We start from the raw sequence: 27,057 nt of genomic DNA, 5'->3' as shown, positions 1-27,057 counted from the left end.
GCAATTTGCGCAATTGAGCTCCCTCAATAAACACTTTCAGTCTTCCGTGTCAACATGACACACAAGCCCATTTTCTGTCCTGGTTGAGGCTGGAACATTGTGCTGCGCTCAGGACCGCAGGACGGCTCTTTAAGTGCCTCTATTCTGAGACAAAGAGTCATTGAGGCTTTGCTGTTCAGCCGTCATCTCGCACCCGGGTACACAAAAGAGCAAACCGCACTCTTCGCTCTGGACAAGAGTGGGTGTTACCCTGGGCACCTCCAGCCAACTGGTATTTCAGAAAGGGCCGGGGATTTTCTCCCGAGGATCACCCTGATGACCCCTAAAACAAGCTGGAGCCACAAAAACAAGGCGCACATTTGCCATCATGATTAACGTTAATCATTCGCACCTTTGTAATAGCAGAGATTCGGCGACTCGCGGTACAAAGACACCTTTTGCTTCCATTAGTGTTGAAAATGGGCTCCAGTGTTGAGGAATTGAATGGGGAGTTTGATGCAACAGAACAGACATAAAAAGTGATGTAACTGACATTTTAATGACCTTTGATGACTAACAGTTACACTGTAAACCTTTCAAAGAGCAGGAAATTATAGCCATTGCCGTTGTCGTCGTTGTGTTTTTAGAGCCGCACTATTGATGCATTTGGGCCAATAATTTGTTACGTTTATGTGATGGTTCATCAGGGTGAATATCTGTCTTTGAAAGCTTTAAGTATCGTTCTATACCACCAAGTTAAATTTGTGAGCTGGTAGGTACGTGTGTCCTCGCAGAGGCAGGACAAGTTTTTTCATAGGAAAATAATGCAGACGTGGATGATTCTGTATAAATGCAGTGCAGAACATAATCAATAGTATCATAATGACGTTGCTTGGTAATTGTCTGATTTTCTCATTAAAAACCTGGTAGGCTTTTATGTTTTACCGCATACAAATCTTCCACGTATTTGCTGATGGGTGGTTTGATCTGATTCCTGTAGGGTTAACGGGTTCATCTGCAACGTTTCAGCACCACAGACTGCTCCCGAGCAACTAGTGTGTGCAGAACCCTAGTGGGATCTACGAGACAAAGACTTTGGGATTAAAAGCATAGAATTCAGAATCAGGTTCACGAATTGACAGAACTGAATGAATCTTACATTTCTGCATTCGGTGCCAAAGGCATTAACCGGATCTTAGGTCCCACATTAAAAAGATCAGCGCAACAAAAACGGGTTTTGAGGGACCGTTCGACAGCAGCCAATCACTGTTTTATCTGGTATTCATTTAAAAAAAAGAAAAGATCTGCTCATCAGTGTTTAAACTGCAGGAACGGCATTTTTTTTCTTCTTCTGTATGAAGTCCACTAGTAAGTGGTATTGATTTTAGCACTTGGCCAACCTGCAAATGAGATTTACTGTCTTCGCATCCCTCTCACATAAAGAGAACATTTGTTTTGCAGCGGTGCATCCTGTGATCCTGTTCCATTAAAAGGCAGGGAACAATTTTCTCTCAACGTTTTAAAGACAGCGCTTTATTCCCCGCGAGGGAGTCCGCGTACAATTCCCACTGACAGCGGCGGAAGGAGGAACTCCGTAGCTGCACCTCAGATGAAAGTGAGGCGGTTGTTCATTAGAAGTGACTCCTGGTGACAGAGAGCAGGTCAGCTGGTGACAGGAGCTGTCAGGGGATTGCGATCCGTGACAGCAGGTGACAATACGCGAGGTCGGTGATGCAGATATTCCGGTACAGGAAGCGGTGTTACAGGCTGCTAAAAAGGAGAAGATCGGAAATGACAGCAGATGCTTATGTTTTGGTTGTGTTGTGGTTCATTAAGAGTAAAAATGGGGGCGCTGTCACCAAACACTGTACCCTAACAGCAATTCCAATCACTTCCGTTTGGTTGTACAGAAATGTGAGATTACACTGTCAAACCTGTATAATTTAAATACTATACACAATATAATATAGTCTGTATTGCTGTTTTATAGCAATAGTATTAATTTTGACTTATGTTCATGGTCATGTTATCTTCGAACCAATGCAGTATTTTTTTTATTATGCTAGCAAACTATACTGGCAAAAGCTTCAAATATAAATCCACGTGTACCTAGTACATTATGAAATGTGTACAGGAAGGTTTGAAAGTAAAAATGTTTTTATTGGGGGCAGTTGTAACAATGCTCACCCTGGCAACGGGTCCCGGGGCAGTGGGAGCAGGCCACGCCCCTTCCTGACCACTTTTCCCAAAGTACATTCAAAGTACATGTTTACCCTGTGATTTCACTAAACTTTTGTGCATTCCACCTGCTCCTGGGTATTCCCCTTCCTTGGTGTTGTGACAGCCGTTGACATTTTGGGGACTGCATAATAATAATTAAATGGACACAATGAGATCTTTGAGCAAAAAAAGTTAAGTTTAAAGTTTAAAGACTTTATTGTCATTGCACACACACATGTTGTATTGTCATTGCACACAATGCAATGACAAAGTGTGTGTGTGTGTGTGTGTGTGTGTCTACCTGCTGCTTGCCTTGAGGAATCATGGTCATTTATTTCCTTTATCAGAACAAATTGTGGTACAGTTGACGTGATTGGAAATTTTAGCCCCATTTTTCTCTGTTCACCATAATAAAGAAATTCCCTGGAGTGGCGGCCAATGTGCCAAAGGAAATCACTTTTGAGAGAACATTGTTCCTTTTCATTTTATTAAAAAAATGAAAGTTTCCTGATTTCCTTGCCTTTTAAGGGCTAAATTCCTTTCAGTCTAGGTTGATAAGCAAAGGAAAGTAGCAGTTTAGAGGTAATGAGTCTATGGGAAGTTGGAGCTGTTGGAGTATGATCTTTAAAAGTGATTCGATTTTATTCCATTTGCAGTGAACCTCAGAGAACTCTTGCACTTTATTAAAAAAAGCACTTTAAAAGGCTTGTGGCTCTTGGAGACCAGGCGGCCAGCGGAGTCTGACGGGACAAACAGCAGCACAAACAGTAGAGGTGACATTAGGAGGAACTGACCATTGCTCTGGTTTTAATTAGATGTCACCCAGACTTAATGGCTCACAGATCAGACAAATTGCAGGTAGAAGGGACGAACGCGCCCCGACATTCCAGAGAACAAGGATGGGGTTAGGGTCTGAGTGTCTGACCTTCAGACTGATTGAGAATGTTCTTCTTCCTGTTTTCCCGATCATTTCTGTGGTCTCGACTGAAGAGAAAAAACAAACACTGCTGTGAACAACTAACCATCAACGCATGGTTCAAATGGGCTAATTGTTCTGATAATACTGCGGTGGAATATGGAACAGGCAGGAAAAGGGAAATGGAAATCAGATGCGGCGAGAATGGGGCTGGCCATCTCTATTTAAAGGCCAAACATTTAAATGCATAATGACAATATGCAAATGAACTGAAACAATAACTGATTTGTGAACATGTTTCTTGCCTTTGAATTAAAGGCTGTGCAGAGCACGCAGGTCTGCCTGCGTTCCAATACATCACACAAACTCAAATGTACTGTGCATAACATAGTTAAATGCTTTGAGCTTCCCAAGCACAAATATTAACACGCTGGAGCATGTGCATTATTTATTGCTTTCATGAACAATGTATAACTAGCATGGCATGCACTGTCTGACAGCACTATTAAACGCGCTGTGCTGGGGACAGCACTGGATCTGAATCCAGAGCAGAGAACTATTATTGCAGAAATCAGGCCACAAAAACGCCTTACCAAGGCCAATTTTGACCAACAACATATTCTTCCTACTAGATTTAAACACACATTTCTGCCTTCAATACCATTGACACATAATGTGCACGTTGTATGCATTTGATTTATAAAGCTATTATTTGCAGACACATCTTAAATTATTGGTATAAATATTTTTGGTAAATCACAACATTTTCTTATTTCATTGACCCACTTTAATTTAGAAGCATGAAACTGTCAAATTCCAATTCATGCATTTGGCCTTCTATAGTCTATAATGACTGTGATGGCTGAATGGAGACCTTCTTACTAAGCAGTGTTGTTTTTGACAACCATCCTAGATTTAGTCTTAGTCTTAGTCTTTTGGACTAAAATGTTTATTAGTTTTAGTCAAATTTTAGTCACTTCTATATGTGATAGTTTTAGTCCAGTTTTAGTCGACAAAAACTCAAAAAGGTTTTAGTCTAGTTTTAGTAAAAAAAAAAAGGAAAAAAGTATAGTCTTTTAACAAATTAATTTAGGTCAATAAGTATTGGGGATTTCTGCTGGGCAGTGTCACACATAAGTTGTGAAAATAGAAGCAGATCTATAAGTTCAACACATTGTGAGCTTGCAGATCAGCTATTTTCACCAATAATTACAATAATAAAGGAATGGTTTTAGACGAATAAGGTTTCCACACAACTGCAAATACTTTCTGATCTAATGATTGTGCATTACACACAGATAAAGTGGTAACAGTGGAATCAATGTTCATTACTCCAAAAAAGCCAAAAAACAAAAACATTCTACTTCAACAATTGTGGCTTTATTTCTCAAAATATGAGTGATGGATGCGGAACACATATGCTCAACTTGGCCTTGTCTGCCAGTGCAATTAAGATGCATATTATTTGTAAAAACAGACATCATACAACCCCACTCTATCTTTAACTTGTGCAAACAATGTAATAAAAGAATTAAAGATTCCAAAGAGCGATCGCCTGTTCTTTGGCACGTTGTTCCAGGGAGTCTGACTTATATTTGGATGCTGTGACAAAGGCTGCTGGGATAGATGACTGTGCCCTGTTGTTCTTTGGACCACCAGGTTTCTCTTTAGGAGTTCTGGTCTCTGGTTGAGGAAAAAACAAAGAAGGGATACAATTACTCTATCTCTGTATACAACGTACATGTCCTGTAAAGGTTTAAAGGTGAATACAAAACTATGTATTACTCGAGCCAATTGTCGAGTAACATTGTAACTTTACGTAGGCTATACGATATGTTAACAGAACTAGTAACTTACCTTCGAAAAAATATCCTTGTGGTGAGCCTTCAGGTGCCGCTTAAGGTTGGTCGTATTTTTTCCGCCTACTTTGTGGCCACATTTGTCACCGTCTTCCTTCACAATACACTCTGTTTTATTATCTGCTGGGTTATATTTAAAATACACCCATATGTTGTCTCTACGTTTGCGACCACCAAGCCCCTGTATTGAAACTGCCGCCATTGTGGTCCATTGTCTGTGATGAGTGACAACAGTGTGACGTGTTGAGCACGTTGTGCGCTGCATGCCAGGTGATGGGCGTGACCAGATACTTTTTAGGTTTTAGGGTGTACTCTTGGCATGAACCGGGCCCGAGTACGATTGTCCCCCCTCCCCCCTCCCCACCTGGCCTGAACTCACATATGCTTTCAGCATTCGTGCCGGAGCACGCTTACGTCATTATGGTGGGTGGGGTTTCAGGATAAACAGAAAGCGGCGCTCTCGCTGATCGCAATGGAGTCCATCGCTCTGGTCACTTTGTGGCTAGTACTGAGTCGTTTGGTCCGCGGTGGTTCACAGCCCTCTCACAGTCTGTTGCTAAACAGGTCTGTCGCTTTTGAGGCACGAAAGTTTTCTTGCAGTCGTGCTGCTCGTATGAAGAAGATAATCCCGGATTTTGCGAAATATATCGGAGTTTTATGCGTTTTGTCCAGATGTAGTTGTATGCTCTCATCTGCCCAAATTTCCAATAAACATTGCACCTCTGCAGTAGACCAAAGCGACCCTTTCCCCGCCATGTTGGTTTTGGAACGTCGCAAAAACGTGACATCTTGCATACTGTTCTGTGCTTCAGCGCGGTTAGCTCTCACACTTCATGCGAACCGCGCCCGAGTCCAACTGAACCGCGCCGGGCGCACCTCTTCCAACCGGGCCAGGGCCAGCTAAACGAACCGCACCTGGGCACGGCTCGGAGCACTCACACTAGCCAAATGAGCCGCGCTTTGGTGGTCAAACGCACTCGGACACGGTTCAAACCGCCTAGTGTGAATACACCCTTAATTGACACGCACAATAAGCAGAAATGTCATGCATTTTAAACGTCTGACAGACCACCCACTAACATTTTCGTCCATTCTCGTCTCGTCAACGAAAACTCACACAAGTCTCGTCATGTTTTAGTCATCAAAGAGCAGTGTTTATCTCTTCACCGTCTCGTTATCGTCATGAAAAAAAGTGACGTCAACGAAATGATTTCGCCATCGTCATCGTTGACGAAAACAACACTGTTACTAAGGAGCCTTTCATTTGTTCACCATGAGAATCAGAATATTTTTAGCCCTTTTTCTACACAAAATACATAAAATAAATTAAAACATAACATAAAGTGTGAAAAAGTCCATCTGACATGTCACTGATTAATGTGCAGAATACTACAGAGAATTTTAAGGTACGTATTTTAGCTCATATATTTCATTATTGCTTATAGTGTAGGTTCCAAAGAGAGAAAAAGATAGGTTTTTGCCCTCTAGTGCTGCTGCCTGATACAGTAAACCTGGGAGTTATGGCTTATTTGTTTATTTATGGCAATTATTTGTTACCTCAAAGATTGAAAAATCTATTTGGAATAGGAACAAATCCATCCCTTACATGAGAAAACATGGCTCTCTATATCATTGGCAAAACAAACACTGACCCTTGCTGATGGCTCATACACGTCTCTGACTTCCAACTGCAATTACAGACAAATGCATTATTCATTGCGACACCAACTTTGATCCAGGTTAGCCCCCCTAGCCCCCAAACCAATGACGAAATGAAGAGAAAGGGGGAAAAAACTGGGTAAAAGAGCAGGAGAACGTGAGCGGGCAGGGCTCTACATTCCAGCAATGCTTTTGAAACCCGTTTCTCCTGTTCTGAAGGACATCGCTTGGTTCCAGCAGCCAGGCACACGGCCGCGTTCTGCGTGGTTACGCAACCTCGGCAGTGACGCAGGCGAACTTATTGTGTGGAGAGCGGCGAGAGCCCTGACTGAACGCCCACTCCCCAATTACATTAGCAGCCAAAGGAGTCACTCCACTGATGGATGTTTCTGGAATTGAGATAAAAAGGGAGTCATTGATTCGGTTTGGCAACTTTATGGCCTCTAAATGATGGGGGTTTTATGCAACCGAAGACCAGGGGCTTCATTGCCTCCTTTTGCGTGATTAAGCTTCTGCCAATGCTTTTTTTCACCGGAGAACTTTAATAGAAAACAGGCACCATTAGCAACCTGTCTTCTTGGTGCAGCACCACCTCAATGAAATGGAAGCTGAACAGTAGTGTTGATAGCTTTATGCAACATATCATGCACGCCTGTCATAGTTACACCGTGAATCTTGGCTCCAAATATCTTGGCTTTGGTTAACATTTAGGGGCTGGTTTCCTAAGAGTGGAGTTAATTAAAAAACATATTAGCAACCACAGCATATGTGTTTGAGTGCTTGGTCCATTCAGCAAAATCCCTGACTTCTGTGTGGAGGTTCAATCAATGTGAATCTGAGCAGCAATATTTTAACTCTTAAGACACACAGACTCCCATCCCATGGCTTTGTTAATTTGGAGAAAGTTCTACCAGGGATTTTTTTAGAATGTTGAATGTAATCTGGAACACAGAGGCCACAAAGATTAGGAAGTGAAGCTCGCCCTAGATTTTTTTTTAATTATTAATTAGCTTGACCAATGATGTTATACTATGTTATAGTTTGATTTTGCAAACATCCATTTTGTCATCCATGTGATCCATGTGATGTCGTCCACGTATTTTTCATCCAATTTTATCACCTTTTTTGATAGTCCAAATTTCATTAGAGTCCCGTTTCAAGACAGGTACAGGTACTTGGTGTAGACAACATTCTAAAATAGAAACCTAAGGCCCATTTTAAGACAAAGGAAGAGAGTCTGAATTCACCATCTCTCTGACAATTCCCTGAAACAATTGGCAGCCATGCTGTCAACATTTTCCCATGTAATAGTGAAACAAATACCCCATTAGAATAGCAGTTATCCTCAAATCATTAATACACATTTTAAGTCATTTCTGACTTTGTAACTCGCTCTTTCTGCAGTCAACAGTGTCTCCTCCACACTGTTGAAATTAGGATATGGATTCCATTAGTGACCTGCCACTGCCATATTTGGCTTCATGCACCATCCAGATTTGAGTATTAAGGGCAGACACTTTGTAAGAAACACGATTGCGGCATCCTGCATCCTGCAGCTTTTGTTCTTCACTGCTTTACCAAAATTCTTCCTTTGGAAAGACCATGGCAGCCCCAGTGGGAGGAGGATAAATGTTTTTTCCTCGGCGCAGAAGACAAGGCTACAGAGCAGCTCCTTAGGCAGGATCTGAGAGTCTGCACTTTATGTTTTTTGTTGAGTTTTATGTTATATATCTGCAAGTTTAATGTGTTTCAGTAAACAGGTTTTTGGACTTCGCATATCTGAAAGTTTTGATGCGAGAACCAGTATTGAGAGGCAGAAAGTTAAACTTCTGGGCTTCGGTGGGGCAGCACTGGTCACCCTCAGCTCAAAGTTTGTATCCACTGAGACGTAATTCTCCACCCCAGGGTGTCTCTTTATGTCTCCTGTGGATCTCTTGATGCTCCTGCCTCCCGCTGTCAGAGGGGCTGAAGTTCCTGTAACCTGAAATGAAGGCCAAACTGCAATGAACACGCCTGCGACGCTGCGCTGCACTGCTGCCAGGCCACTCAGGGGTGTCCTACATCTGAGCTGTTTTAGAGCTTCAGAGAGTGCGCAGTTGGCAATAAAAGGAAGACATCAGACACATCAGTGAATTCAATTATGACCACGCCGTTTTCTCCCCGACTGCAAATGAGCAGGAGCAGGTCAACAGCACTTTCTAACGATGGGCCCAAAGTCATCTCGCTTTTGAGAGGTTGTACGGGCAATGAAATTAGAGCTTGTTTGAATTAATTATGATAATTGCAGGAATGAATTTGAATGGCAGACTCAGTTTAACTGGCACTTTGCATCAGGAAGGGCAGCTAAGAGAGGACTTAAAGTTTCACTTGACAAGAGTGACTTTAAAGAGCACTTTAAGTTTCATGCCAGCAGTTGTGCATTATACGTTTATATAAAGCTCATTTGCTCTTAGTGGCTTATGTAAGATGGACATGGAATGTACATAAGCATTTGAAACAACAATGTGTATATTTTTATCTGCATGCCGTGTTTCAGATTTGATATTCAATTTGTACTTCTCTAGGAACACTGCCAAACATCCGGAAAGTATTCACAGTGCATAACTCTTTCCACATTTTGTCATGTTACAGCCTTAATCCAAAAAGGATTAAATATTTTTTTCTCAGAATTCCTGCACACAACACCCCATAATGACAAAGTGAAAAAAGACTTTACTTGCTTTACTTTAAGACTTTACAAATTTATTAAAAATAAGAATCACTAAGATCACATGTACTGCTGCCGCCACAGAGTAGGTGCGTCCAAACATTCTGTAAAACACGGAAGCCTCTTTATTGCTGCTGTTGTTAAAATAAAAATCCTTTCAAAAGGACATGGCATGTTTACAGAAAAAGACGGCGTCATCTTCAAATGCACTTTGAGTTGAACTCACCATCATTCCCGCTGGGTGTCCTGACTGTGCGCTGCGGAGCTCTTTGGCCCACAAGCACCTCAAAAAACCTTTATCATATTTGATTATATAAACAAAGATGGCAGTCAGTGGACTGGGCTAAAATGTTTTTTTGCATTATTTGCTCTGTATTATACTGTACGTTGCACGCTAGACTGTGACATATCTCGTAAAATAAAGCTTGATCGTAATTTATCAGGTGCATATGTTTTTTTTATAGTATGCAGCAAATAGACAGTTTCAGGCTGTCCCCAGTCTAGTTGCTCTGCCCAGTTTAACGTCCACCCACTAAACCATCAATGGTCAATCAGGGGTCGACTGAGAGAAAACAGGGCAAAGGAGTGTGAGAGCAGATATTATAAGGATGTAGAGGAAAAATAGAAAAGTCCAGTGAATATGTAGGTTTTTCAGAGATCATAAAAAGTTTAAAGTGAAGTGATTGTCACATGTGATACACAGCAGCACAGCACACAGTGCACACAGTGAAATTTGTCCTCTGCATTTAACCCATCACCCTGAGTGAGCAGTGGGCAGCCATGACCGGCGCCCGGGGAGCAGTGTGTGGGGACGGTGCTTTGCTCAGTGGCACCTCAGTGGTACCTTGGCGGATCGGGATTCGAACCGGCAACCTTCTGATTATGGGGCCGCTTCCTTAACCGCTAGGCCACCACTGCCCCATCATAGACACTTGATTCAGTCTTAGTTAAATTTCAGATGCTCTGTGATCATCAAAATGCTGCAATTACCTGCTGAATTTCCTTTCCGGTTTGAACTACATAAACCTTTTAATTGAATTTTTTGAAGCCCTAGTTTTGGCAAACTGAAGTGGTTTGATATCAGAAAAGTGCTTTTTGACTCGGGACTCAGCAGAAGATGGCAGAGGTGGTGCAGCAAGGAGGGGGCATTGCCCTCTGAGTGCGGCTGAATGCCCACCACTCCTCCCCCAACGGTTGCGCGCACGCAAGGAACAGAACGTTTCATTTTTCACACCAGGTAACGGGTAACCACAGACACTAACCGCACTAAAGCACCAGCTTTTTGTCTGTCATTACCCATGAGCCGCCACTTATGGCAGCTCGCTGCCCACAGACTTTGGCAGAGTGAGCCGTGCACTGCAACCGCAGGGGAAAAAAAACTGGAAGTCATGAAGAAAATAACAGATGAGATGCTCTATTGGCACAGTGCCTGTCTTTATAAATGTGAAGACGGTGTGTAAATGGGATGTAAGTTTTTTTTGCCAGAGGGTTGGTGTCTACCTGACACTTTCAGTTACTGCAGGCAAAACAGACAGAAACCGGTGCACGTGGCAGTATATCACATTACCATGAATTAAACTAATTACACTTGGCTCACAGGCCTTATCTGATTATCTTTGCAATTATTTCTGCTAGACATTTCTGTCCCTGCAGCGGGGGGCCTGAAACGTGGCGAAAACCCTTCATTTCCTCTTCCATTTACAACAATCAAGCCTCAGTCACTTTTTGAATCAACCTATAACATGCGGTCAAGCTTATTCAGGCCCCAATTAACTTTCAATAAAGCGTTTAATGTAGTTTTTAAAATATTGATTTTCTGAGAAACCGAACCACAAGGATTTATGATCATGGCCGATAACTGAAACACTGAGACTGCATGTTTCACCTTCTGTTGACAGTTGATGACGATTGTTGGAGAAATTGGTTCAATGCAGCAATCAGTGACCAGAAAGGGAAAACTGAGCTAACATAACTGACATATAAACAGTGAGAGAGTTTATTTAAATTCTATTGAAAGTGAACTAATTGTGATTATGAAGCTGATTGTGAATATAACACACTGCAGCACAGCACAAGGTGTGCAGTGTGTGGGGACGGTACCTTGTTCAAAGGGACCTCAGTGGCAGTTTTAGGTTTGAATCTGCAACCCTCTAATTATGGGTTCGCTTCCCCTTTTCATAGATATGGCATCAGGGCCTCTGATGAAGAACCACTGCCTTTATTTACAATATATGACATAAAAAATATGACATGGGTCAGTGGTGGCCTAGCGGTTAAGGAAGGTTGCCGGTTTGAATACCGAGCCGCCAAGGGGCCACTGGGGTGCCACTGAGCAAAGTACCACCACACACTACTCCCTGGGCGCCTGTCATGGCTGCCCACTGCTCACTAAAATGATGGGTTAAAAGCATAGTATAAATTTTGTTGTGTCACCATGTGCTGTGCTGCAGTGTTTCACTTCACTTTTCACTTTTCACTGAAGACATAATCAAACATGAACAATTTTTCATTCGTATAAGATACTTGGTGAATCTGGGTGATTTTGATTCAGATCTTAAGTTCTGGTATATGGCGATTTTGTGTTAAATGGGCTCCTTAACCAGAACCTAATGCTTGTTTAAACACTGGACAGTTCATTGTGGCCTCAGATAGGAAACGGCCAGGCTGGATTTTGAGTCCCTCAGCCTCCTACTCAGCGTGAATTACAATGCAGGGTCAACATGGGAAGAATACGGGAACAGTGAAGGAAATTATACAGAGAAAAAGGTGAACGAAAATCCCTTCTCAAGGTGTAAATGTTTGAACCGTAAGCCTCTGAGCCTTTGCTAAGCCCTCCGTCATCTGCGGGATGGTGAGGATACGTGGTCTGAACTTCATTCTGGATCCCGCGGGTTGAACAATTCCGATTCAAGGGGTCGAGAAGGTCCACAGCGGGTAACAGACCTCTGCAGTCCCTTTTGAAACTCACAATGCGTGCCTGCTGAGCAACAGGTGAGGCTCGGCAGGGAACAGGCTAATCCGCCATCTCCAGCCAACACACGCCATGTCTCTGGGACCACACTCGATGATCTGTTCCATTCACCTGCAGATGAACATGCAGTGGTTCATGTCTTTTCTGTGTTCGTGGAACCCATTTTATTGAAATAAATAAATATGTTGCGCAATATGCATAGATAAAGCATAGATGAAAGTCTGAAGGAGTCTGTTTAGATTGATGGAAGGCTAGATTTTTTTAGGATGGAAAGCATCTGCATCAGAAGGCCCGTTGTTCATTTCAACAGAGGACAAAATGAGCGCACATCCTTTAGCCCTGCAACCGGCCAAACTCACTGCTTACCACTTGCAATTAAGACATTTATAGCGAGCGATTTATTTCTGGGGTGCACAGTTTGTTCCTCTGATGGAAGCCGACAAACATCTCTATTTTGAGGTGATGGGCAAGCGCCACGCCGCAGCCGGCAGGTTGGGGCGGGATTTAGCCGATTCAGCAGTGAGAGCGAGGGGCTGGCAGATGCTGCTGCACTTCTTTTTTTTTTTTTTTTTTTTACAGCAGGGACAATTGTGACGTATTCCCGTCCAGAGTGCTGATGAGGCATAACGTTATTTCTTGCTTCTAACATGCACACATTAGGTACACGCTCCTTTTCATGGCCAGAAGCGGCAGGCACACACACATACTCCCTTCTTCTTATCACACACTGCACTGTAAGCAGTTCTGCTCCTTCTGTCCTCAGATTTATAACCCTGCAGGTCAATAAGAGCCTGTCTCTCATACCTCAGCCCTCCTCAAAAGGCTCGAGGCACAAGAAGTTCGCACACAATGGAAGTAAGATGCTTCGCCGTGTTGGGCTCTCATCGACTCGGCTATGTTTCACAAAGAAAACGGTTCAGGTAGAATAAAGAAAAATAATTTGCTTTAATTGCATCCAAAGGACATTTTACGTTCCTTGTACACTGTCATTTGTGTGAGGAAACAATAAAGCAGGTTCAATGAATCCTCTAATGAGCGCGTTCAGAATTGTGGGTCAAAAAGGACCCACATTCCCCATAATTTCAGGCATAGCCAATATTTCGTGTCTGGAAGGCTTGCTAGGCATAAATCGCACGCGCTCGTCTACTGTAAGAGCCCCTTCTACCACTGGCACACAAATTCCAAATGCTGCCACCGGCTCTGAATCACCTTGTGACACATATTCTGGGTCAAGAGCTACTGGGACTTCAGATTATTAATCAGGGCTGTGAATTGCCTCCTCGCCCTCCTCATTCAATTCCCACACAGCGAAAGCTGTGATCACAATGATTAGGCCTGCGGCGTGTGTCTCAATATGTTGCCTGGACGTTTTAATTTTTAAGGTTTATCTACCATATAAAAAGGCATTTTTAACTATTATCCTCGCTAACTGCGGAACCGAACCCCTAAGCTCTGGTTGCGTAGCCTGTGGCAATGTGTCTGCTTTCGCTTTTAAACAGAGCTGTGAGTTCAGCTTTACTTTCATTTTCATCTTCACTAGACATTATTTACGTGATCAGTGATCTATGATCAGCATCGCTTATTTTTCGGAGAAAAAGCTTTCAGGTTTTAATATTGTTTTTGACAGTTCTTAGCACAATTTTAGTCATTTCAGCGATCACAGTAATTGTTTACTGTGCTTGATTTGGCCTTCCTGAGATGCAGTGATAACCCTGGATGAAGGCTTCCAAGATGTCCCGATCCAGTGAGAATTAAATAACGTTCACATCTAAAACATATTAATCAATGCAGAAATTACCAATCAACGGCGCTTGCCTATTTAGTCATTTTGCTCCGACGGTTTATTATACAGCAGAAAAAAACATGGGTCCCTGACTGCACCCACTCCTCACCCAGCCCCGACTTCATATTCCAATTCATTAAATTGCAAATGCAAGCCGGAGCATTCAGGGTGCAGGTGGCGGCCAATACATTTTCGATTGGGCAGGAGGGTCCAGAAAGACCCGGCAGTAGCCGCCTGCGACTCTCATCCACGTCCTGCCGCCGCGCAGGGAAACGGGATGGTTTCTGGCAGCTGGACCGGCCCGCCATCTGCTTCCCCTCGTTTCACAGCTCCTTCGCCACTTACCCAACCCCTGGGTCTCACCCAGAGCCCCTGACTGGCAGGCTGTCACACCCAGTTCAAAAACGCCGCTTCCACCCGCCGTTCCGACACAGAGCGGCAGCTCTGGTGAAACGGCCGTAATTTGGAGATGGTATTTAAAAGAATCCTCCTGCTTATGTAACAGGGAGCGGAGGAATGAGGAGTCCTCATCGCCCTCTCTCGCTCTCGGTGGACTTGTCATTTCTTCGGGTTATCCTCTGCATGAACCGGTCCCTGTGGTCGACTGCTTTGGCGCGCTTCACACATCACGGCTCCAGAAAAGCCGCTGGCCCGGGCTTTCCAGAGCCTTCCTCAGAGATGGAGCACTGACCTTCCGCAACAATTTTACATTCTCTTCTCTTTTCATCTGAGCTCCACACACACTCGAATTCTCATTGTCTGTTGTATTTCTGCTTGTATGTCATCTCCTGAAGTGACAGTGTTGAAGAATTGCCTCTGGATCTGGGTATTTGGCATCAATTATTAAACGTTGCATCCATAAATGTATTATCGAGCGTAAATGAGCTTAATTCATAATGCAGAGGCCTCTTCTGACAGGCAGAAATGGCCGAGATATGACAGGATTGGAAGGGCTGATGGATCGTGCGCTTGAACGTAAGTCAGGGGGACACCATAACATATCGATCCCGTCCCGCCCAGCCAGGAGAGAGGAGCTGTCATGACTCATCCTGGCAGAGACCACTGAGAGCCCTGGGCTTGTTGATAAAGCTTTGACAGCGTCAGAAACATTATTATTAATGTTGATACAAAATAGAAAGGAGCAAACTGGCACGTGGGTGTTTGAAGGGGATACGGTCAGAAAAAAAGAACAGCCGAATTGAAAACCAACTTCAGTCTCTAATAGCAGTCAGTCATTAGGAGTAAAAACCCTCTGACCCACAAGCATTATAGCTGCATTATAGCTGCGATATATGCAAAAAATGCAAACCAGGGCTAAATGGATGCAAATCCCATTTACAAGGAATAGATAAAAGGTCTAGAGGTCATTTCAAGTCTGCTGCTTGCATTTGGAATCTGCTGCTGTTACCTCTCAATATAAGACCCAAAGAGCTGTCACTGTCACTGACGCAAGCCCAATATTTATGGATCTGACTGTATGTAGTGCATGTAATGTTGTGGAGAATTTGAGTTTGACTAAAATGTCTTACCGAAATGAAAGAGAATTAGAAAAAATAAATATGAAAAGGCTACTTGAGGACAGTAACCAGTTCAATGTACTTTGTTACTGTCCATCACTGGTCCTGATCATGCACTCTGTTTGGCAGAGACGTGTTCCACAGATAACTGATAACTCAAGAAATAACTAAGCATCAGCATTCAACCGCATAAATATCATGTTCTGTACGATGTTTGCAGCCTTGTGTGACAAGCATCTGCTGCCTACCTGACCAAGTGGCGTTGCATAGCAACAACCTCAACAGTTGGATCACTGCTGGAACTATTTTTCACGGCGGAAACTAAATATCTTCAGTCCTTATTGCACTGATAGTCTTGGGACCATGCAAGAGACAACCTCATAATGCGCTCATGTTCTAAGGTCATCACACTTGACCTTCCTCCTTGGCTAGACCATTCCCTTGTGCACTACTACTACTACTATTACTAATGTAATAATAATAATAATAGTAATACAAGTTATTATTAATGTTTTATTATTATTATTGTTGTTGTTGTTAACAACATTAACATTATTGTGGTTTTATTGTTTAGGTGAATTGATTGAACTGCTACTTTGGCTTTCATGCTTAACCGTTTTAAACATGATTTCTTCACAAATAGCTGTTTTTTGGCTATTTTACTCAGTGCTGAATGGCAGAAATATTAATCAGCCAGAACATGGATCCCTCGCAATGTGCAAAATCTCTCTGGTTTCTACAGCATCCTGCCACAGCAGGGCCTGTGTTATAGATGAAAAAGATGATATTGATTTTTTTTTTCTTTGTAATGTTTAGAGATTAAAATGTCTGACATTTACTTGTGCTTCACCTGTGTGCCCCGGTCAGGGACATATACAGAGAGGAACACACAATGAAAAATAATAAAAATGTCTGAACTGATACCGGCACTGTAACATACGCTTGTCAGTGTGGTGCAGCAAGGTTCAGCTTCGTTTTCTTGGAACCTTTTGCCTTTCATGAGTGAACTACGCCTCCAAAAAAATGCCTGAAGAGTTTCTGTCTCTCCCGCATCGACTATAATCTCTGAATGTTGCTCTGACCTTAATGTAATTTGCAGGCTGCCCAGTTTATGACAAAAGATTCATTATCTGCCTCTTGTCCTACCTACTTGAAGATAGTGTCACCTCAGCACCATGAGACCCACACACAATTAAAATGTCACCTGACATTCGATATTGTGGTATATGGTATAAGGTTGCAGGTTTGAATCCCGAGCTTCCAAGGTGCCACTGAGGTGCCACTGAGCAAAGCATCGTCCCCACACATGGCTGCATGGCCAAGGGTGATGGTTAAAAGCAGAGGACACATTTTGTTGTGTCACCGTGTGCTGTGCTGCAGTATTTCACAATGACTATCACTTCACTTTCACTTTCTTTCACTTTCATAATACAATTATTAATTTGATGCCATTATTTTATTTGATACCATACTATTTTCAAATTTTTATTTAATATTTAATATTAATAACTTTGATGTTATTATTTGCATTGATAAGCCCCCTGTTTTGTTATCTTGTGTCAATATGCTGTTCAAATCAAAGGATTGACTTATCCGACTATATTCTTGCTAAAGTGTGTAAATTTGAAAGTCATTGTGAAACACTGCAGCACAGCACACGGTGCACACAATGAAATGTGTCCTCTGCTTTTAACCCCTTAGTGAGCAGTGGGCAGCCATGACGGGCGCCTGGGAGCAGTGTTTGGGGACGGTGCTTTGCTCAGTGGCACCTCAGTGGCACCATGGTGGATAGGAAATTTGAACCGGCAACCTTCTGATTACGGGGGCCAAAATTTTGTTTTGGTTGTTATTATAATGTACACAACACATGCACAACAAATATGTTTTTATTTGTTATACTTGATGTGCAATCAACTGCCGTTGATGCATACAAAATGTTATTCACAAGCTGAACATTATCTGAACAGCAAACAACAGGTTCCTGATCTTTTTCCGTCTGGAGATCCAGTCCACTCTCCAGGACAACGGCGCTTCCTTTAATCAGCTGAGGAAGGAGGCTGTTGCCACACAAATTCGTCCCTTTTGGTGCCACCGGCGCTGTGAGTTTGATTGTCACTTCAACACAGTTAGAGCTTGATTTTTCCTCAGGATTTGGCCTGGCGAGATGTGCCTCTAATGCGTAGGCAAAAGGGGGTTAATTATGTTTTCTCTTTCTTTCTTTCCTTCCTTCCATCTGACACTTTCTGCATGCGTTAAATCAGTTAGGATGGCAGTAAACAAAGCAGAGTCGAGCTTTGGCAAAGCTCTGCGCGCAACGCGAGACACACAATCACCATGCAGCCGCCGCTGGCCGCGTCTATTGATCAATTGTCAGGGTGGCCACTTCATTCAGGGCTGTAACACGCAGTCAGAATCCTACCGCAGACATATTATATATATATCACAGCAGACATCTGGAAACATCCGTCACATCCACAGCATCCAAATTCAATCGAAAAATCAAAGAAACAGCCCCAAACATTCACCCGACAGAACCTTTTGTTGTGTCTGGGTGTAGGCTGGGTTTGCTTTTATTTATGCCACAATGGCAGAATCACGAGTCCTACTTTATACAGAAACTTCAAAGTGCCACAGTCATTTTCTTTTCTTTGAGAATAGACTACTTTATTTAGTGATCAAGAAACCAACGCAAGATTGGCATAAACCTGAAAATAAGCCTGTGTAGTCTACAACCACTCTGATCTCTGGAGATCCTGGCTGAACGAAATGGACTATGAATGTTCTATGAAAGTGGACTATAAAAGTTCTACATGAAGGTTCAATGGGTTTAGAAATTGAGAGAATGCATCTAGGCTCTATTACTCAGTCATAAATGAGCAACAGGCCCAGCGGGATACTTCTGTTTCTCAAACAGACCCACAGTTCAATTATTTTCAAATCAGCAGCCTTTTTATACATTTTATTCATTGTAAAAAAAAATTCTGAAAATATATTGGTCTTTTTGATTGTGATATTAGTGTAAAAACAGAACAAAGATGTGAGGGACAGGTGCCCTCCAGCACCAGTGATGTTGATCCCTGGCGCAGATGCAATGGGCAAGTTTATGCCATTTTTTCTAATGCCTTATTCGATTGATCACTAATCAGAATTCTTGATTTAATAAATGATCATCTATTTGGATATTTGATAATTGTGTGTCTATAGCAGAGATCACATGTGTTCTCTGGATAAGGGTGTCTGCCAAATGCTGTAAATGTAAATGTAAATGTAAATGTAAATGTAAATGTAAATGTAAATGTAAATGTAAATGTAAATGTGAAAGCTGACGATCAAGCTGCCTTGTTTGCCCTCACCAGTACTCTGTCTCTGCTCCCATCCTCTTCAACACCTGCTCTTATCAACACCTGCTCGTGCATTTCCCGGCACCACCACCAAGATAGAAGGACCTTGGGCCAATTCTTATAAATGTGAAAGTGTGTGTTGGCTAATGTGCCAAACACTGTGAACTATATTCCCGGTGAATTCTGAGGCCTATGAATCTTTTTGTTTTGAGTTTTGGGACCTTGATCCCCTTTGTTTTAATAAATCCTTTTCGTTTAAGAACTTGCGCTTGGTTCATCTGTCCTGCATTGTAACAGTCATCATCAACCCTAATCCTAACTTTAAAAAAAAAAACATTTAAGTTAATTTTCTGGTGAACATTTCTTGTTTAGATCTGTAAATTCTGAACATTCCCCATGCACTACATCCAATAAAGAAATACAGAATTCAGACCCTACATAAAGGGGCGGTTAAGGAAGTAACCCCGTAATCAGAACGTTGCAGATTCGAATCCTGATCTGCCAAGGTACCACTGAGGTGCCACTGAGCAAAGCACCATCCCCACACACTGCTCCCCGGGTGCCTGTCATGGCTGCCCACTGCTCACTAAGGGTGATGGTAAAATGCAGAGGACACATTTTGTTGTGTCACCATGTGCTGTGCTGTGCATCACAATGACAATCGCTTCACTTCACTAAACATTCCTACATATTTTTATGCATTTAGTGGAATAACAAAAGCCAAATAATAATACTTTTAAACCCCCGCAATTAAATAAAAAGAACATGTTTTAGGATACAATGTGGACCCTGCATCAGTATTTTGGATTTCACATCATGATTCAAACCCATGAATCCAATGCTATGCCGTCTTTACACAGATGGCGATGTGCCTCTGGCTCAGATCACAGAAAAATAAATCATGTTAACCCAGCCTGGATCAAACATGTCCTCTGCATCGTGTCTCAGATCAATATGACAGATTTTCAGAGATGTTGCCTCGGTATTCAGCATGCAGCTACATGTTCGGTCAGAACTCATTACCTGGTCAGATGGACAAACCCTGTTACCGTCGCCCAGACTAAAATGGGTTTCCTGCATATTTCTTTTAATCTTTTTTTAACCAAAGCAACAGAGACATCAGTTAGACATGGTGAAGTCAATGAGGAACCAACAAGCACTCTGTCTCTGTCAGAATTGATTTAAAATCACAATAAGAGGGTAGGATAGACCTTCAAACAGAGGCTGTTTGTGTGCTAAATTATGCATATGGAGAGAGGTTGTGCGTACCTTATCAGGAATAAGGGAGTGGTGTGAGGTAAATCTAATCTCTAGGCAGAAGAACAATACTTTTGATGTTAGTTTGGTACGCAGCTACATAGGCGGTTACCAGGCCAAATGAGAACTGAACCAATATTGTTTTGACTGAGCATAGTTAAGTAAAAGTTATATAAGTAAATAAAATAGAATAAGGGAGAAGATAAATAGACTTAATTTTTTTGTTTTTTAAAGTAGCTATAAAGATATTATGTTATGGGTAGTGGTTATGAATTAACAGATAGCATTAAAAACAGTGAACCAGTGTAACAGTAACAGATAGCAGAAAACAACAGTGGAAGTTCAGACGGTCGGGTGTGAGGTGTGAGGTGTGGTGGCATGTCCTTGTTCAGCATCCTTATGGCCTGAGGATAGAAACTCCTCCTGAGCCTCTCAGTCCTAGCCATGATGTTTGACGCTGATGAATGTTTTGCCTGATTTCAGATGCTGGAACAGGCTGTTGTTTGGGTGAGTTTTGTCTTTGATAAGGGGTCTGTCTTCCATAAGGTATGTTCAACTGACCACTGGTGAGGATGATTAATCAGGGAAATCTGAAGCTGCGGTGTTGAGTCTGCAAATCTGGAGAATGATGGTGTCCTCGCTGAAATATTCATGTAGCTTAACAGGCCATAGCAGATCATTTGACGTTGCCACTTTTTGCACTTTGCTCTTTATAACGCTGTACTGACCGGTTGTATACTTTTACTCATTTATGTCCAGTGATATAAAAGCTTGAAAGCACTTCTAAAATATCCATTTGCATTAAACTTATAGACTGCTTATAGACTTTTGCCTGTCTCATTTCATCAAAGATTTGTGCTAAAGTGTTTTCTTCAAAATGTCCGTAAAAAAATAGGGAATGTGGTGAGCATATCCATATTTTCAAGACTAGTCACATAAAAATTCATGCTGAGGTCTAAATTCTGGCAGATTTGGCACTAACCCTAATTATTTATAACAGAAGGCAATGCAGCATGGATAGGAAGCATTTCTTCTCATCACAGTTTCAGTATGAGCAATTTGAAGGTTAACAACTGCTGAGGACCTATGACCTCTTCTCTAAATCCACATTCTGAATGTGAACAGAATGTGAACATCAATCTGGTGCTTTCTCTGGTACGGGCAGAGAGGGAATCTGACAGATTGTGGGCAAATCTTAGCAGGCCGGGTAAACATTTGCTAAATGCCAGATGAGCATTAACAGGGAAACGCAGCAGACAGCTTGTTTAAAGGAAAAAGAGAGACCAATAGGGAGACCAACTTGAAGACTTCAAAGTGGACTGCAGATTGTCCAGTGTATTAAATGCTTCTTGTCCAATGAACATAATTGATTGATTACTTGAAATCTTTCTGGAGGCATGTCTGATGCTTCTCAGTGATATTGGCTTCATTACAGGTTTTTGAAAAGGGGTGTCACTGATTGGAATTTAGCTAAAGTAGGTTGATGCACGTCACCCCGTCACATATCAGAAAGAGTTTAACATCACAGTAAATTAAAGAATTGAACGTGGATGCATATCCCTCAATATCTGTGAAGGAGAAGCAGACCTGACGAATGCAGGAAAAAGGGAGCTGTCTGATAAACACTGAAAAAAAAGTGCATGAGTGTCCCATTAAAGCTTCAGAGGCAGCTCATATCTGCAACTATTTAAAGCAGCCAGAGGAAGACGATGCCAAGTGCACAGTTGCTGTGCTGTCAGACTGCAGAGAATCACATTTCTGATTGGTCCACTGACTGATTCAGCTCATAAGCCACAAGGTTGGGTTATAATACCCAGTGATGGCTAAATACTGAACACATTGTCATATAATATAATCGATAATGCATTTAGTTACAGTAAAGGTAATGTATTCAGAATTCTATTAGAATACGATTTTAAAAAGTAAATAGCATCAACATAAATATATTAGCATGATTATCAATTATTAGTGTATGTAATGTATATGTGCATTTGCAGAAAATTCACGCATGCAAGTTTTACCACTGATTTGATCGCAGTTCAAATACATGACAAGGGACATCAAAGCAAATATGCATATGAGCAACAACATGAATAAAATATCAACAGAAAAAAATATTTATCATTGACTTCGCAATGATTTTTCATTGAATCCACATCTGCAGGCAGAACATATATAATGGCTTATCTCACTAACTATCTAATTATGTAACTGTACTCTAGATCCACTCAAAAAGCCAGCATTGACCTACTGCTATGATCCTGTACTGGAAAGAATGGGGATTTAGATGATTGGTGTGGTATGGGGACACAAGAAATGAGATTATGTCTTTGTGTGTGTGATTGTAGCGCTTCAGGTATGTTTTTTTTGTCCCCCCTGCACTCTGGTTATGAAGTCCTTGTTCTGACTGTTATAATCCTGTTGTTGTTTTTTCGCTGTATTTTTTAAAAGTAACTTCAGCGATGCATCCTGACATCAGCAGGGTGGCTACAGATACATGCTCTGGTGATTACTTGGCCTTGTCACCCCACAGGTACATGAAATAAGAGGCACCTTCAGATTAATATCAGAAGCGCATCGATTCACAGTCCCTTGGCAGACTGCATATTCCGCAGCTTGCTCCGAGCTGTGGCTCGGTCTCACTCAAGCCTCAGCTCTGCCACATCAATGCCCGCAGGGCAGGATCTCAGCGGAGGAGGTTTTTCCATTAACTGCCGGAGATTGTTTCCTTTTCGCCTCGTGCTGGGTCTGAAAAGCCGACTGTTAGTGTAAACATGCATTTGCATGTCGCTTGTGCCGCTAACATGATCAGCGCGGTAACGGGCGCTAGTCTGCAGCAAACAGCGACGAGAGATGCATGCGAGGCGTGATCAGTGGGGTCCTGGGATCACCGGCGCTAATGAAACATCCTCACGGCACCCCGGGGAGCGCCACTGCACTTCATTTTGCTCTAATTAATATGCGAGTGCTTCTGAGCTCCCACTCATCTTTATCTGTGATTCCACCTCTAGCGCGCCACTCTCCAGGGCCAGCCTGCCACTGCTCGGTGCTGGCACGCTGTTCCGCTGCTGAGGACCCTATGGATGGATGTTCTCTCTTTTTTCCTTCTGCTAGGCCCCGTGTCTTTCACCGGCGTCAGATACACACCATGGAACATGGTCACCCAGGCTTAGGCCGTAAATCATGTTTGATGGGCCACTTTATCCATTCATCAAACGAAAGGGCTTCGAGACGTTGGCGAGACATCAGATTGGGGATCCTGTTTCTGTCTGTCTGCAAAGTGACTGAACGTAGTTATTATGCTAATGCTGCACACCAGACAAATATGATCAATATTAATTATCCACTTTAAAACAGTGTCACAAAGACAAATGAGTGAAGCCCAGGTAAATGAAGGAGTGGTTTTAGAATTAGAAATGCAACAGATTTGCATATTTATGGACAGTTTCTAGTGATTGTCTTTTAATTAAGATTGCAGACATATGCTCTAAAAACAGATGAAAATGATGAGAAAAGTGGTTCCAAAAGAAGTTCTCAAAAACCCCGCAAGTCTGGAGACATGCTCCTCAATTCCCTTGACCTGAAAGTGACCACATGACAGTGACATTCAACATGATACCAATATGATGCCAGCTAAAAGGTCTATTGTTTTGGCATGTTTGTAATGAGACAAGGACAGGAGTCCGATTAAAGGGACGTGTTGAGCTATAAATCTAGCATGGAGACGCACTGATTGTTGTACAGCCCTGGATTGGGCAAATATTACAGGCTGGGTACTGATGGCTGGCCACACCTCAGAAGGCATGATGCGGTGTTTAGTAAAACGCGTAACATGTGATTGTAAAAGGATTCGTGATTTGTAAAATGATTTGTTCAATTGAAATGGTGATTGGCGTACATTTACATTTACATTTACAGCATTTATCCAGAGCGACTTACAATCAGTAGTTAGAGGGACAGTCCCCCTGGAGCAACTAATGGTTAAGTGTCTTGCTCAGGGACACAATGGTAGTAAGTGGGATTTGAACCTGGGTTACCCACTCGGCTACAACCACCCTCTGTAAAGAGTGCTTCGGCCATTTTGCTTCACCGTTCGGAGAGCAGCAGCTCAGCCGGTCAGATCTGGAATTTGTCCCCTTGTGTCATCATGAGAAAAGGTTACCTCCCGTTTCTCATGCTTTGTCCACCCAGAGAATTTCCCACCTCTCCCCTAAAACATTATCTCTGTCATGGCTTCATCAACTCTGAAGAACCAGTGATATAATATATATTTTTCTGGAAAAATGCAGACACGACTTCCTGTCCCCACAAATGCCCCCTTAACTTCTATAGGCTGCTCTCCATCTCGTTTTGCATCTCTCTTCCTCATTAGCATTTAAAGCTACAGACACCGAAACGCCGCGCCCTGGGACATCTCATTGTGGGCCTGGATCAAAGTTGCTGAGATACGTCAGATACAGTATTAGGGGACAAATAAGACTGATATAAAGTTTTAAAAAAATGTTTAATGACCTTTAATGCCACAGCAACACATTAAATGTATGTGTTTGCTCACAGCTCAGATGCCAATTCAAAAATTCGAAATAAATTGGCAGAATTCTTTTTGCATTTGGCATCATCATCCAAAATGGATGATTCAGACTTTACACTGATACTGTGGCGGTGTGGGCTGAATAGTAGACGCTCATTCAGCTTCTGTTCGTGTCCAAATGATGGTCTCACTTCATGTTTGTATACAGTGTCTCTGTGGGACCGTTTGGGCTCCTTTTCATCAGTATAACGCTACTGGAAGTATTCCAATTATGTTTGGGCATTCAAAGCCACTCTGATGGATGTGACTTATTAAAGTATCCACATTCTGTACCTGTCACATTTGCTTTAGGACTCCAAATGACATCCTCCCCAATCAATAACTACTCATACACACAGCTATCAAATTCAGTTCGCTTCAGGTAATTAATTGGTGTTAACGTTTTCCCTGCCTCATGTTCCATTAGTTGAAGATAACATTTGAGAATCTTTCCTGTCGTTCTGCACAGGCCCACACCACCGGCACTGAAGTGTGTGTGATCTCCGATCTCCTGGAAATTTCCACAATCTGCCGAGTCCGGAGAAACCGTGAGTTTGACTGCTCAGATTTCATTTGCTGTTTTTAGATCCTGTGTTCTCACGTGGGCTCTTTGTTGTAAATACTTAAAAATGAGGTCTGGATAGCAATAGGATTCAAGTCTCATGTTGACGACAAACCATCTGGTTGGCTTAGAAGAAAATGAAACGGGACATTCAGGCATCAACAGATTTAATTACACAACTTGTGCTCGTAAGAAACAACTTTTACTAAGCATTTCTGTCTTTGTGTATGAACTAAACCATACAGATCTGATCCCTCTGCGACTGTGAAATGGACTCTGTAATCAAGATGTGTAACTACAGTCACAATTATGCAGCTCCGCAAACATAGGAAAACACATGCATATCCTGCGTTTCAAACAGCAAATAATCTAAATTAATGGCAGCTATCTATCCAAATCCGTTTGAAGAGAAAGTGTCTTCCCCTGATCCCTGCTTCCTTAATATTGCTCAGTAATAATATTTCCTCTCGGATGAAACGATATTTCTCTATGAAATCATCTGGACAAACTAAAGGATCTTTCCAGAACCCCCATGCAAGATTTGTTGCTATGACAATACATCCAAAATCCGAGACACCTAATCCACCAACAGATCTCGGCTCATGCAAAATTCTACTAAACTAGTAATCCATGTATGGAGGGTACACGCGATTACACCCCCCACCCCCCTTTCACAATACCTCAGGAGGCAAAAGTGAGTTACTTTAGCATCACGTCTGCCCTCAGTCTGGCCTGAAAGGACGAACAACAAATTTTGTACAGTCTAATGTCGTCAGTCATGTTGAAGGGACCATGGGATTAAATGCAACGATGGCTTCACCCTGCGACCTCTTGTTCTTTGTCTTCTTCTCCAGCATTATATCTTCCATTTATCTGACTAAGTGTGAACCTAGTCAGGCAAGAACTGAAAAGTGCTTGCTGGTTAATTCATCTTTCAGGAAATTAAACTTATACAAGCACAGTTCACCGCATAGCTACCAGTTACACGCTATATTTATTTATTCTCGTGGTAAAGAAAAAGAAATAAATCACAAAGAATGCCGTATGGCCCTTTTTCTTAATGGTTACTGGAGCCGCCTGTGTCTTATGCTGTTGGCCCGGAACCAAATTTTTGGACTAATTAAAAAATATTTTATGGTATTTTTATTCATCAGCTGATGCTGATAGATGTACTAACTAGCATTTGTCATTTTTAGTGGAGCGAGAAGGTGAGGGAGATAAAAAAAAAGGCTTTGGCTCAATGGGCACAATTTTTGTTTCACTTGACCAAACACATATTCCGTTTAAATTTCCCTCGTTATACACAGCGCACATCCTTGGACATCAAAGAGACATTTTATTAAGTGCACACTGTCCCAAAGGACTGAATGAAACAATCGTATATGTGTGGATCTTGAGAAGACACTTTTCTTTTGTTGCTCTCCTAATTGTTCCACACCACGACGCATTTAAATGATCCTTCAAACCAAATAAAGCTCTGTAGCCGTGAACCCTTCACCTGTGGGCACCATTACAAAACCTGTCATAGGTTTTACATCCCCGCAGGATTGTGACCTTCCCTTGATGCTACGTACGCCAAATTGGTCAGAACTGAGGCAGGCTTCGTTAGCATGTGTGCTTCAATGTGCCATCGACCCACTGACTAATGATCCAGTCGTTTTTTAAGGTCATGGGGTTAGTGTCACATGCATGATAACACGGCTTAGAGCTTCTGTA

The 27,057-nt window shown here is 42.2% G+C and overlaps 1 protein-coding gene across 3 annotated transcripts in view; it reads left to right on the top strand.

Moving 5' to 3' along the window:
• The window catches only part of frmpd3 (FERM and PDZ domain containing 3), an 83,971-nt gene that overhangs the window by 11,919 nt on the left and 44,995 nt on the right, over nt 1–27,057 (top strand). For 2 of the 3 annotated variants that reach the window (XM_028960426.1, XM_028960431.1), the window contains exon 2: nt 25,249–25,327. The exons of the other annotated variant lie outside the window; for it this stretch is intronic. The gene's annotated coding sequence lies outside the window, so the exon portion shown is untranslated. The remainder of the gene's footprint in view (nt 1–25,248; nt 25,328–27,057) is intronic. 3 annotated transcript variants of the gene reach the window in all.

The sequence above is a fragment of the Denticeps clupeoides genome, chromosome 18, assembly GCF_900700375.1.
Source record: "Denticeps clupeoides chromosome 18, fDenClu1.1, whole genome shotgun sequence".
In the NCBI taxonomy this organism is placed as follows: domain Eukaryota; kingdom Metazoa; phylum Chordata; class Actinopteri; order Clupeiformes; family Denticipitidae; genus Denticeps; species Denticeps clupeoides.
The sequence above is the reverse complement of the archived record's forward strand: the minus strand, read 5'-3'. Positions and strand labels throughout refer to the sequence as shown.